At 49.2% G+C, this 14406-nt stretch overlaps 1 protein-coding gene across 4 annotated transcripts in view; it reads left to right on the forward strand.

The window, feature by feature from the left end:
• The window catches only part of LDLRAD4 (low density lipoprotein receptor class A domain containing 4), a 259936-nt gene that overhangs the window by 50979 nt on the left and 194551 nt on the right, over positions 1-14406 (forward strand). Inside the window, exon 2 of one of the 4 annotated variants that reach the window (XM_064379460.1) lies at positions 2852-2916. The exons of the other annotated variants lie outside the window; for them this stretch is intronic. The gene's annotated coding sequence lies outside the window, so the exon portion shown is untranslated. The remainder of the gene's footprint in view (positions 1-2851; positions 2917-14406) is intronic. 4 annotated transcript variants of the gene reach the window in all.

Here is a 14406-nt window from a genome sequence, read left to right on the forward strand (position 1 = left end):
TAAAAATGATTGTGCTCTAGCAAATTTTAAGCCTGCTATTTATGCTTGCTAAATTCGAGAGTCTTATAGTACAGATAGTTTTTCTCAAGTTTTTCTATTGTATTTCCATTTGCGTTTTCTCCTACTGAGCGTTCTTTGAGTCCCATCTTCATCTTTGTGAAGACAGTTCTTGGAGGTTCAGGTTGGGTGCGTGCTTGCCTGGTGTTGGGTCCGTGCTTTGTGTGGTAGTCTCTGTGCAATCTAGCTTGCCTCTGACCCAGAGTCATCTGGCCCACAGGCCCCGGCTCCCCCGAGGCCCAGGACAGCTCTGGCTCCCTGCAGGCCTGGGATGGCCCAGAGGCACTTGCTCTGGATATCCTACTTAGTGCACAGAACCGGGCTGGGTGCGGGAGGAGGGAGGAGGGTTGCAGGTCAGGACGGGGGACTGGGAGTTGGGTGAGCACCTCCCTGAGGACGAGCAGGCAGCATGCCAGAGAGCCGGGAGCCCTGAGGAACCCCGCTTGTCTGCCTTTCCCATGGATGGAGCAATGTCATTTTCATCTCCTGGGCCTCAGTGCCCTCATCTGCACAATGGGGACATACGAATGGTTATCGGAGCATCACACAGGAGAATCCACAGACAGCACTTAGAGCAGTGATTTTGAGGCAGTAAGTGCTCAGATTGCCTCAACTCAGGCTGGGGATCTTAGAAGGAGGTGAGTAATGGCAGCTCTTACCCTGTTTCCTCTGGACTTGACTAACAGCAGACACACTATGGTAAGCTGTGTGGAGAATATCAGGACCGTGTGTGCTGCCTTGACTGGATTTAGAGTTCTGGAGACCTGGCCTTTGCCTGGGGTGCTCCACAGGTTCTTCTGTGTCTGCAGCTCCTTTCTTCCCTTGGGCCCTTTTGCTGAGGGATTCCTTGTTTTCAACCCTCCTTCCTTCCCTTCCCTCCTCCCTCGCTCCCTTTCTTGTCAGTATTCTTTCCTGGTTTTAAGACCTGTCTCCAGATCGCTTTTCCACTCATTTTTGAAAATGCGAGCACTTTAATTCTGCCTAGAAGCCAAGGCAGCAGTTATATCCGTCATTGGCTCAACTTCGCCGTAGCAGAGGAGTCTTACGATCCTGTTGACCCCCTACTGTTCAGATATAACTAGAACGTCTGTCTTTACAGCTAAAATGGGATATTATTTACAATGTACTCTCTTCTAAGAAGACTGGAGAGCCAGCCAGGAGACAGAATGACAAAGGGCAGGACTTTGGCTGTGGCTTCAGATTGATCTGGGTTCAAGGTTTGGCTAGGGAAGTGACTGAACTCCTTTCAGCTTAGTTTCTCTCCCTGTGGAATGGACATGCTTCCTGCCACATGAGCATCTAAAGAAAAGAACGTCCATGGGAAGCACAGGCTGTGTCATCACATTGCAGTCGCCATCTCCATTCCCATGTGGCCCTTCCTGGGGTGTGCACTGCTGTGACTTTGTATCGTCCATCTGTAATGTCAGGACCGTTCCGTACACGGAGCAGGAATTCACAGGTGTCCACGAGTGCGCTTGCTCAGCAACCCTGCATGCTTCTCCCTATTCTGTCCCTGGGGAAGGCTGCGACCTAGCCTGTGGCTGCCCCCACGTCCCCCTTCTGCAGACTCCTAAGGGAGCTGGCCTGGTGGTCACCAGGGGACACTCACAGCATGGGTTACCGCTGGACTGTTCTGTGTGGCTGGGAGCTCCGGGGCAGGTGGTGGCTTCTCTGTCCTCTGCTGCAGCTCACCTCTGCCAGGTGTGTGGCTTCCCAGGGGAGGAGGCCAGAGAGTGGTCTTATATTGAGTGGATATATATTTTCTTCCCTGTATTCTGTTGTACAGTGAACAGGGATATTTCACTTCCTGTTAATAGCTGTGAAAGAGCCTTAGAGCCTCTCCAGTTGTCAGTGGGTGTTAGTGGACCACACTTTTTACTGGATCCTTCATCAGTACGTTTCCTACAGCGGACGGACAGCCTGCCTTTCATGGCATGCTGCTCTGATGGTACGGTCCCCTTCCTCTTCACCTGGATGGAATCAGAGTATCCCACAAACTCTCGTCTGTGAAGTGCCACACTCCAGAAAGGTGGTGCCTCATTCTTCTTCCTGCTTAGGAGCAAGATTGGCTTGTTTGATCTATGTTACTTTGTTCGCACCTGGAGGATACACTCAGTGTTCTGGGATCTGAGGGCACTGAGGTGGAAGCGAGGTGGAACCTTCTAGATTTCCCAATGAGCTAGAATCAGCTGAATTTCCTGTCTATGCCATTAGCTTTGAGTGTGCTCCATGGCTGAGATGTCTTGGCCATATCTCCTATTTGATAGTTGCTAAATTTCAGCATGAATTAAGGTTAGCAAGAAAATATTACTGTTATTTGTAAAGCCAGCAATGCTAATAATCACAGAAGCTCTAAAAGTTGCTGTAAGTAGCTTTTCCCTTCAAACAAAAATGTGTTTGGAGCCCAGGCTGAGGCATGGTGGGTTTCATCTGCCTCTCATCTCCCCTCACCATGATCAGGTTATCCTTGGACTGAGGCTGCTTTATTCTGCTGAGAGACCAAAGGGTTTTGCATGGACGTGGAAAGCTGGGCTGGCATGGATTACCTCCTGGGGAAAGAGTTTTCCTGGCTGTATCTTTCTGTGGAAGAGGAAATGTGCTGTCAGCCTAGGTTGCCAGCTTTTGTCACATCTTTTCTCTGGCTGCTCTACCAAAATATTGTACCCCTGAGCACTAAACATACAAATTACACAAATAAAATGATTTATTATTTACACAAATAAAATAATTATACAAAGTATTCCTCATATAAACAAAATTATTTATGAAGTACATTCTCTGGTCATTGTTCTAGGCCTTGTGGAAGCGAGGAATGAAGGAAAATACAGACCCTGCTATCAAGGTGCTGAGAGTTACAAGGTGAATTTACACCTGCACAGTCAAAGATAACCAAAAATGGGCCCAGGGAGTGAGGGCCAAGCGGGACCAGGCATTGGGGGGATAGAGAGATTCATCCTGGTTGGGTGAGTGGTCACAGTGGCTTTCTAGAAGAGGTGTGCTGAATGGCAAGAGGAGAGGACAGAGTGCCAAGGCCCAGAAGAGCGTGAGCATAGGTTGGCAGTGAGGGTGGTGCTGTCCTGGGACAGAAGGCCGCGGCTGGGGCCTGCATGAAGCACGGTTGAGAAAGTGGGTCGGGCCCAGAGAGAGAGAAGCCGGTGTATAAGGCTCCACCTCCTGCCCTGGTTCCAGGACAGGCCACCTGCTGGCCGGCCGGCTTCATGGGGCCTGAGGCTGGCGTCCTGCTTGGTGGACCTGCCACCTCGCCATTCCTGCCCAGCCGAGCGCATCCTGTGGTGCTGCATTTCCAAAGCCCCTTGGCCACATCTTGGTGGGCTACATCAGCATTCCTTCAACTGTCCTTAAGCGATAATTGAGTGGCCTATGCAGCCTGGCAGTGCCATGTCCTCTGAAAGCCTTGGTGAGCACAGACCCCCCAAAGCCGGCGCTGCTAAGAGATTCTCGACGCTGGACCTTAAGAGTAAGGTCAGTGTTAACAAGAAGCCACAACTTCCCCTTTCAGCTTCAGTGGAATTTCCAGCTAACTGAGAGGATCTGATTCGGGGAAAGCAGGGAGAGAAGCAGCTCTCCCTGCTACTGGAGGGTTGGATGAAGCTGCTTCTTTCTCTATGGGGACCTCATAAAACTGACCCCAAATTAAATGAACTGGAGCTGACAATGTGTACCCAGTTAAGCCAGGATTGTGACTTCAGGACTTTTTCAGGAGCAAACGTTTTCTTCCCATTGCCATTTAAGGTAATAACAACAAAATAAAATAAAATCCAACTTATTAAAACCTGAGCTGACTATCTTACTTCTGAAATCAGTTCTTCCCACCTTCTTCATTTTTACCCCAAAGGGACTGGCACCCTACTTGTCACCTGTAGGCACCAAGCTATGACTGCCCTCCTTTCCACCTTAAGCCAGCAACTTGCCACCTCCCAAGCATTTTGTTTATTGAGGACTTAGGGACCAGTCTCATAACCACGTGGGAAACCTGTGCATAGCCAGGGCTCACAAATGCCAGACACTTCTATTTCTTTTTCCTATAATTATTCCAGTAAACCTTAACCATAATTCTCTATATTAGAGAATATTCACCAAATGTCCTTTTAGAGTTCATATTTCTCCAGTTGTCTTATAATTGTGCATTCTGGCTTGTTCTGTTTATCGTTTGTTTGCACCAGGATCCAAAGAAGCCCTGGCATCGTGGATCGCTGGCTCCTAAAGGATCTCTGACTCTGTAGGTTCTCCCTCCATATCTATTTCCCTCCCTCCTCCTCCCCCTTCTCCTCCCTTTTGTGACTTTGGGTGGAGGGGTCTGGCTTGTTTGTTCTGCAGTTTCCGTCCTCTGGATTTTGCTGGCTGCTTTCCTGTGGAGTCACTGAACGTTCTTCCCTGTCCCACACCATTCCTGCCATGCGGTAGGTAGCGCAGAGGTCTGGGGAGACTCAGGTGCGAATGCTGTGTGTGTGAAACTACTGCCTCAGTGCAGCACTTCCATCAGGAGTGCATCGTGTCTACTGGTCTCTTGTGTGATACCGTCAGGAATTCAGGGTTGCAAAACAGTCACAACAGAATTCTATCCCTTTTTTCTCAAGTAATTAGTGGAGATACTTCTATAAAGAGAAATTCCCCATCATTACCCCAAAATGTATATCATATAAGATCCATTAAGTTAAGGATGAGGGTTCCCTGTCACTGTGCACAGGTGACCACTGAGATTTCCTCTGTGTGTTATTATGAACTGATGAAACATGTTTGAGGCATACAGTCAACATTTTGGGAACCTCTCTGCCACACCTGGATAGCCAACTCCCAAGTCTCATCTGGGATTTGAGGATTGTCAATGATTCCAAACAGGTTAAACTCCAGGTGTTTAACCCTGGAGCTAAGCCCTCTCCCCTTCTCTTCCTTATGATATTTCTCAACATTTTCTTTTCTCTAGCTTTCTTTATTGCAAGAATACAGTATACCATACATGTGACATATAAAGTATGTGTTAATCGACTGCTTATGTTATAGGTAAGGCTTTCAGTCAACAGTAGGCTATTAGTAGTTAAGTTTTGGGGGAGTTGAATATTATACAGGAATTTCTCACTGCATGGAGATCAGAGCCCCACCCTGTAAATTGTTCAAAGGTCAGCTGGGCATAGTGGACACTGAGAGTGTTGACTGGACTGGAGACTGTTGATCCTTTCTCTGCTGCCTCCCAGCACCCTATGACCACGGCTGCCAGGTGAACAGTGCCCACGAGGTCTCTGTGGTAGCCTTGATGCCTGCTGCAGTGCCTGGTGCATGTAGCATATGGGGCATGGCCCTGTAAATATTTGCTGAGTGTAGGAATGAATATTATTATTTTAGAAAGCTCAAGCCTGACCAGAGGATGAAAAAGGCTTTTGCTTGCATGGTCTAGCACCCTGCGAGTGGAACCGAGGGTTGAAAATATCCACGTGATCCTGGCAGCCTGCATGAGAAGACAAAGGAAGAGACTACATAAAGCCTGTGGCCATAAATTGCCTGTCCTTCCCATGAGTGTTTAGACTGCTGTAAACACCCAAACCAACCAAAGGAGCTAGTCTGGTGGAAGCATTTATTCTGGGACCAACAGTGTGATAGGCTTTTACTGTGCCTGTGACTGGTCAAGGCTTCCCAGTACTGTAGCCCTAGAGGGACAGACCTTTGGCCTCTGAATATCCATCTGCTATGTAGGAAGAACCAGTTGTGCCAAGCACAGAGGAAATGTGGAGTGCTTCTGGCCGGCCCTAAAGACGTGTAAGTGTGTGAGTGGGTGTGAGTCTGTGTGTGCATACATTAGATGTGTGAGTATGCCAGAGTGTCTGGGACTGTGTGTGGTGTTTGTGCACAAGTATGTGTGTGGATATGTGAGAATGTGGAGTAGTGCTTGTGTACACAAGTGTGTGGGTGTTGGAGAGTGTGTGAGTTTGGCGTGTGCATGCTTGTGACTTGTGTGGTGTGTGCATATATGTGTGCGTGAGTGTGCCGTGGGTGGAGTGTGTATGCAGGTGTGTGGTGTGTGTTTGAGCATGTGCGTGAGGGTGAGTCTGTGTGGTGCGTTTGTGCATGAGTGTGTACATATATGTGTGCAAGTGAGGGTGTGTGTGGTGCATGTGTACATGAGTGTGTGGTTGTGTGCATGTGTGGGTGGTATGTGTGAGGGTCTCTGGTGCATGTATTCCTGAGTGTGTGCATGCATGTGTGTGAGGGTGAGTCTGGTGCATTTGTACATGAGTGTGTGTGTGCATATATATGTACAGGTGAGGGTGTGGTGCATGTGTGCATGAGAGTGTGTGCATGTCTATGTGTGTGGGTGCATGTATGCGTGGGTGTGTGTGAGGTTGAGTCTCTAGTGCATATGTGCATGAGTGTGTGTGTCTGTGTGAGGGTGAGGCTGTGTGGTGCATGTGTGCATGAGTGTGTCACCTGGAGTCACCACTCACTGCCTGTAGCTGTAGGCAAGTTGTTCAACCTCTGTGTACCTTGATTTTCTCATTTATGAAAAGAGCATAATATTGGTGTCTCTTTAAAGGGTTGTTCTGAGGATTTACTGAAATAGTACAGGAAAGGCAATTAGAATAATACCTGGCCTACAGTACAGGCTCAATAAGCATTATCTGTTGGAGAGTCCACTGCTTCCCGGGGATGGGAATCAGGTAGGAAGGGAGCTTCGGTTTGCTGAGTGCCTGCTGTTTACAGGCATCATCTCATTTATCTCTCAAAAGCATCCTAGAAAGGGCATAAGAATGCAGCACTCAGAGTGGTCAGGTGATTTCAGAGTCACGCAGCCAGGGCGTGGCGCTGCTGAGGTGTTGAACTCAGGCTGTGGTTTTGTCTTTGGAGGTGCTGTTTTTCCCTCCCATGGTATTTTTCCAGTAAGATAGGGATTTACTCATCAGTTCTTAAAAGGCTTGTAGGGCTTGGGTGGTGGGGATCAAACCAACCATCTTCTATTCAGGAGGACCACAGAGGATGAATGTTTTCAATAGGTAGGTAGATGACGATTCTTGGTTTCAGGATGGATTTTCAGATTACAAAAAATTAACCTAAAAGCCCCTGTGTGTCAGGGATCATTGATCCTGTTGATTCCTTGGCGTTTCCTCTGCAAATTGATAAGCTATCCCTTCTTCGGTTGTGTCCTGTCCAGGTAGTAATCATATGACCAGAAGCCAGCTGTCCTCTCTGACCCACTGTTCTGTCAGGAGGATGGGGATGATGACAGCTGTCCTGGGGAGACGAGAGGCAGCTTGGCTTCAGCATGGGGGCTGCTCTATTTCTGCCATCACCCTCCCCGCTTCACCTGTGGGCGCCAAGAGCCCACCTCAGCCAGACATGGGCTTTTAGCCTCTAATCCCCAATTTCCCTCTGACTCTTGCCTGAGTGCCTTGGCCCCTTCAGCATCTCCAGCTGTGCCAGAAGGAGTGGGGCTGCCTCTGGGACCCTCTGGTACTCAACAGATTGGACTTTCCATGTTGACGTTGCTGACTGCAGGGGGATGGGACAGGGGTCTTCCAGGTTGTGGTGTTACCGTGGAGCGAGGCAGTGGTGAAGGGCTCTGGGTTTCCACGGACTTAATTCTGGCTGGCCTCTGTCAAGGCCGGTAGTAGAGGGCATGTTCAATGAATAGGGCTGTTATGCAGAACAGCCTGTGTGCTTTGGACAGGGCTCTCCGCCTCCCCCTTCTTTACTTAAAAAAAAAAAAGAATCTATGGCGAAGCAATTACTGACTGTGACAGTGACCCAAGGTGGTATTTAAAACAAGTTGTGGAGGGCAATATGCCTCTCTCTGGGCTCGCCACGGGATCAGGTTGCAGGCTGTCACTGGCAAGGGACTTCTGCCCGAATTGTTCTGCGGGATGAGCCCCAGGGAGGCACTGGCAGCCTTATACCCTCCCCTCCCAGCCCCACCCCTTGTGTTGGCTGCCTTTGTTTCTCCAAGACGGTTTTCTGATCAATTAAATCGTGTAGGGTCTTAAACGGTAATTCTGCCTTTTCAAATAAACAAAGGCAGAGAACAAATGGGAGGGTAAATTTTAATAAACCTTAGGCATCATTTCCTCCTGCTGTGACACTAAATTTACTCGGATAAAAACAACCTCTTAGATTTACATTTTGATTCTGTTACTGCTTTCATGTGTGTGGGGCTGTCCCACTTCAGATGAAATTTATCCACTTCTTTAAATATTTAGTAGTCTAGCGTGGATGTTAATGAAAGTCTGGCGGTGCTATTTTGAGAATTGCAACAATGATAGTAATTTTCAGTGTCAGATTCCTGCTTCGCAAAGGGAAAGAGGGATGGGAGAAGGGGGAGGGAAAATGGTTTCAGTTCTAATAGAGTTTGCCATCCGCTGGGCCGTGCCAGACAGATGGGTCATGAATACTGTCTAGACGCTCTCTGCCTGAGCGAAGCCCTGGTCTCTAAGGACACGCAATGAGACGCCGGCTTAAGTAACTGGGGAAAGTCAGGGCAAGCTCTCCTGTAATCAGATAGAAATCAATGTGATCCTGCTTCTTGGAGGAGGCCGAGGGGCGGCCAGGAGCGTGTTGGGAGAGGGGGTGCTAAGAGAAAAGGCCCTCTGTTACTGATCAATTTTAGTGCTAACTTGACAATTATTAGGCATTAGGGAGAGTGTGAAAGGACAGTTGTGGGATGGTAACACTATTGATTTAGGCGGTACTGCCCAGAATGCAGGATGATATATTTCAGACTCGGGCTTCAAAGGCCAGAGAGGGGCTGGGGTGAAAAGGAGGATGTCATCTTGTGTGGTTAAGACAAGAACGCAGCCCGTGGAGTGACCTGTGTTAATTAGGTATATTAACACACTCAGCATTGCTCTTGTTGAAACTGTTGGTCTTGACTGTTCATTTAGCCTCTTAATTTGCAAGGGTTTTAGAGGCTCACTGGCTTGCTTACTCTATTTATGAATGTCTGCGAAATTCTCTAAGCTGGGTCTCATTCGGGCAGCTCCACGACTGGCAGAGCGGTAGGAAAGCGGGTAAAAAATTCACCAGCGCCAGCCTGGCTGCACTCGGATGCCTGCGTAGTCACGATGCTTGTCTTCCTAATTATTTTCTGAGTGGCAGGGATGGAGTTTATGTGACGTCAGAAGTGAGTTTCTGCTCATGAAGACTCTCAGTGTAAGTGTGGCGGGAGTCAGGGGAAGGAGATGTTGTGGTAAAGAGGAGACTGGGGGGGCGGAAGCTGGGGGACCACCGACAAGGTGGGGTGCAATGCAGCATCTTGCTGTTTGGCTGGGAGTTGCTTCGTCTCTTAGCTTGATGGCCCCTAGTCACGTCTTTGTCTTGAAATAATTTATCCAAAAGGGCACTACAGTGAAACCTGGAAGGGACCATCTTTGAGTAATTGCAGAAATAAAGCTGAAGTCTAAAGCTGCCATGAGATGGGTCGTGGACTGCAGAGGTGGGTGACCCTCTGAGGGCTGGATTTCTGAATTCACCCTCTGGGCTGGTGCTTCTTTCAGTCATGTCAGCTTTAACATGGGAAAAAACCAACAACCTCAACTTTGCAGTAATCATTTTTTCACTCCTTCATCCATTTTTATCCTGTCCCAAGAGCTAATAGCAGAAGGAAAAGAAGGTATTTTTTGCTTCTTCCTTCCTAGAAAGAAAAGAGAGATCAAAGATAAGAAATATTTTCAAAGTAGACAATTGCTGGAGAGAGAAGAAAGAAATCTTATTTCAGGAGTTTGCAGTTATGAGCAGCAAGGGAGTCTGTCCTTGTTCCAGATGGCTCCTAGAAAAATTGCCGTGGTCCTCTGGAAGGTTCAGTTGTCCTTAGAGGGGTACCTTCTTGCCATAAACCCTTTGCCTGCTGTTCACGCCAGGACCCTCCACTTAGGGCAGAAGCTGTTCATTCCCTGGGATGGCCTGTAGGGAAGGGACATGTGGCAGGGGGCTGGGCTGTGGGCATCCACACTTCTGCTGCCGGCCATGGAGCCTGGAAGGGGAGACTCATGCTAGGTGAGAATTCACCACCTCTTGGTTCTGTTCACTTAAAATCTCAGGACCATAAAGTGCATCTCCCCGTTTCAGAGACTCTGACAACTCAATGGAGTGACCCCCAGGCTCATGTGTGCTTGGGAGAGGAGAATCTTGGATTGCCCGACCTCCTTGAGAAAGGCCCCTGCCTTTCTGCAGGCGTGCACCTGTTCTGGAGAGGGCCCCTGAGCCAGGGTGTCTGCTGGGGATGGCTCTGCCATGGCGCTGTCTCCTTCGTCTTTATCTATCTCTTCATTGTTAGGGGTGATGGATAACTGTTACTTGCTTTATTCTAAAAACTCAGAGAAAAGGAAATTTGAGCTACAACTATGACCTTTTATCCTTAGATCTTGGGGGAAGGTCATGTGGGGTTCCAGGTAAGGTATACCGCCGCAGGCCCTTGCGTGCCAGCTGTTCTCTCTGTCTGGGTTTGAGTGGGTGGTGGGTTCAGGCCCAGCCGGTCTCTCTGTCATGGGGCCAAGGTGGTAGCTGAGCCAATCAAGGAAAATGATGGACCTTCCATCATGGGATGTATGTCTGTGTCTTGACTTGATATGACTTTTCCTGGAAGGACAGCCAAAGGAACACACTACCAACAGAGTTCCCTCTTCCATTCATGTAGCCTTTGGAGATAGAAGTGTTGTCTCTTCCTTGGTGAGAGGGGTTGGCAGGAACCCAAAATTTTAAATGCCAATCTGACCTTAAAAGGCTGGAGGAGACCCCGCTCTTCCAGGCCTACCTGTCCCTCCCCCTAAAGTCCCATGAGGCCTCGGGAGCCAGTGGCCACTGCCTCCTCTCACTTTTCTGGCTCAGTGTCTGCTCTCATGTTAGGAGACATTAACCAGAAATGATAGGACCTGGTGGCCAGTGCAGTTAGCTTCTCCCCAAAAAAAACACAAGCTCCCAAGACTGATTAATTTTCAGAAGCTCTTGAAGGAGAAATAGTTGTTGAAAGATAATGTCTGGACAGGGGGCTGGAGGGTATTATAGAGAAAACATGTTTGGGGTCGTCACTTGCGGAAAATTATACCCTGAGTAGTGCAAAACATCCTGTCTTTGAGATACTTCATGGAAGGTATTTTTTTCTGAGTATTGTATGTACGAGAGGCATGAACTGGGCTCTGTGGGCAGGTGCAGGGCTGCAGGGGCTGGGTGACATGGGAGGGTGCAGTATGTGGAAGATGGAAACTTTGCCTCCAACTTTGTTCTGTCCAGTGCTAAATGGTGTCCTTGAGAAGGCCCATAAAAGCGTGGCCCATACCCGCACTGTGTGCCAGTGTGTGGGACAGAGGGGATATCTTCCTGAGCCTGGATGCTTCTGGCCAGCGGGGTCTGGAGAACTCCTGCTCCTCTGGGCAGCCTGACGGGAAGGGCGCAGAGTGCGGTGAGGAGATGGCTCGGCAGGGATGCCACATAAGCTGGTCATGGAAGCTTGCAGGGAGGTGAGGGCTGACTTTGAGGAGCAGCATCACTAGGAGGGTAGGTGGGGTCACATTCTAGAAAGCCAGGGAGGTCAGGCCAGATCGATTTCATTCTCTTTCCTGAAGGAAGTCATTGAAGGCTTTCTTAGCAAGAGGGGCTAGGCCACAAAGCGGTTGTATAGCTGGAAGTCCCTTAGAGATAACCTAGTTTAGTTCTGCACTCAGGAAAGGAAACTGAAACCTGAGAGTTTAAATGACTGTTTCTTCTTCGGCAGAAGTCCTAAGATGTATGTTTCTAGTCTGGTTGGGCTACTATAACAAAATGCCATAGACTGTGATATGGTTTGGCAATTTGTCCCCTCCAAATCTCATGTTGAGATGTAAGCCCCAGTGCTGGAGGTGGGCCAGGTGGGAGGCGTTTGGATCATGGGGGTGGGATCCCTCATGGATTGGTGCTGTCCTTGAGGTAGTGAGTGAGTTCTCACAAGGTCTGGTTGTTGAGGTGTTTGGCACCTCCCCCCTCACTCCTTGCTTCTGCTCCCCAATATGAGACACCAGTCCCCCTTTACCTCTCATGATGAATGGAAGCTCCCTGAGGCCTCCCTAGAAGCAGATGTCGGCACTGTGCCTCCTCATATAGCCTGCAGAACCAAGAGCCAATTAAGCCTCTTTTCTTTATAAATTACCCAGTTTCAGGTATTCCTTTATAGCAATACAAGAATGGCCTTATACAGATGAGATCTTGGCTTATAAACAATTGAAATGTGCAGGTTTGGAGGCCGGGAAGTCCAGGGTCAAGGTGCTGCTGAACTCAGTGTCTGGTGAGGGCTTGCATCCAGGCTTACAGACAGTGCCTTCTTGCTATGTACTTACGTGGCAGAAGGGGAAGGGAGCTCTCTTAGGTCTCTTTCCTATGGGCACGAATACCAGTCCTGAGAGCTCTGCCTTCATGACTGAATGCCTCCCAAAGGCCTCACTTCCTAAGCTCATCACTTAGGGGTTAGGATTTCAACATACAACATTGGGGAGGGGAAGAGGACAAAATCTTCAGACCCTAGCAGTGCTTCCCATTTCTTAGGCCACTTCTCCTTCCACCAGGCCCTGTCCTCACACCAACTTGTCAGGTTAGGCAGTGTCAGGGTGGCAGGAGGAAGTCACCCGAAGGACCCTCCCTTGCAGAGTAGGTGGCCTACGGTGAACGTGGCATGTGCCCCTGAGAGTGGGGACTGGGCCTAGCTAGGAAGGCTGTCAGAGGCACAGGTCCCCAGAAGTTGTGCCTTTGGAATTATGTAAAAAAGGGTTTGGAGGAATCCACATGAAAGTCACAGCAGGAGATGAATAGAGAGGGAAGTCAGAGTGTGCCCGGCACAGCAGGATCCTGGCGTGGTGTCCCCCTTGTAGGGTTCAGGAGGGTGCAGCCCAGTGCAGGCTGGGTGCTGTGGAGCAGGGTGAGAACGAGTCTGGGGTTATCTCCCCGCAGAGGGATAGCTCAGTAAAGGTGGTGGGTGCACTAGAGAGAGAGGAGGACCCCTGGGAGCAAGCCTCTGTGGAGGTGGGACTAAGCCTAGAGAGGGGAGATGTGGACAGAAGAACTCCCATGCACAGGCGGAGACTCCTGGAGCTGAAAAGGAGGAAGAAAGCAGAGTCCTTGCTCCTGGGTAGAGCTGCTGCCATGAGCCAGCCGGGGCTGGGGAGTTGGAAGAATACCAACAGAGGAGAAATCTGCAGTCCTGGCAGTTGGCATCTTGGTCATGCTCTGCAACGTTCAAAAGAGCTTTCTGTGTGTATGAACTTCTCTCAACAATTCCACCAGGTCCTGTGTTTATTAATTGCTAAATGCTTTACTTGAGTCATCTCATTTAATTGTTAGAACAACTAGATGTGATAAGAACTCATTGGATCCCTCCTTAGGGTTAAGGAAGTCAGCGGCAGTGAGTCCAGCCTCAGCCTTGGGGCTGACCCCCGGCGAGAACCTCCAAGAAGGCCAGAGGCAGCGTCTTGGGGTGAGTGAGGGGGACCATAGGGGTGTTGCGTGGAATGCCTCTTCCCAAGTGCAAATGACCAGGGAGAGAAAGGGCAGAGAGATGGGCTTGTGCTCTGCTCAGCATGGGGAGCACCCTGGGGGTGCATGTGAGTGAGTGTGAGGTCACGGGATTTGCATCATGCACAAATGAAATGCAGGAATCACAAGGAAAGTCATAGTTTGAAAAGATGCAGGGCCCGCCATCTTGCCCTTTGAAAGCAGATGATGATGGACTTTGTTTTGCATTCCTCCTGGTATCCCTGTGGTCAGTGTGCATGTGCTCACATTATGAAAATAAGGAGGCCTGTGAACTGGCTGGTGTCCTGCTCTGTGTAAACTTGGGGTGTGAGGTTCAAAAGAGGCCAGACCCTTCATGATGTTTTTCTTGGAGGGCCAGCCCTGAAACTTGTTTGTGTCATAGATGGCAGTGGATTTCTGTACACAAGAACGAGTTAAAATCAAGAGTCAGCAGCTCCGCTACTCCGTTGTGACCTCGGTTTATTAACACCTCAGGCCTGGTTTTTCGCAGCTGCTGGCAAGGAAGGCAGGTTTGATCCCTGGAGTCACTTGTGATGCAAAGAAAAAAAAGCATTCTGAAATAGTGACTTGACTTCTGTTAATAACTTTAATGAAATAAATCTTAGGTGGAACATTTAGCCAAGAATGATGTTTCTTTGTAAATAATGTTATTATTTTCAGGTGTCCGAGAGGCTTTCATCAGGACGTGCCATGTTTTTGAGCCCCTGCTGAGATGAGAGCCCCAGCCCGGAGCAGTGCCTACCCACCCTCTGCAGTGCGCCCGGTGCTCCCCCTGCCTTTCCCTCTGTTGCCCCTCGTTACGTTACCTCCCAACCCTATCCCCAGTACTGCTGTGTAATCTGTTCAGTGGGG

The sequence above is a fragment of the Aotus nancymaae genome, unplaced genomic scaffold (assembly GCF_030222135.1).
Source record: "Aotus nancymaae isolate 86718 unplaced genomic scaffold, 86718_ANA_hifiasm-v0.15.2.pri h1tg000020l, whole genome shotgun sequence".
Classification (NCBI taxonomy): Eukaryota; Metazoa; Chordata; class Mammalia; order Primates; family Aotidae; genus Aotus; species Aotus nancymaae.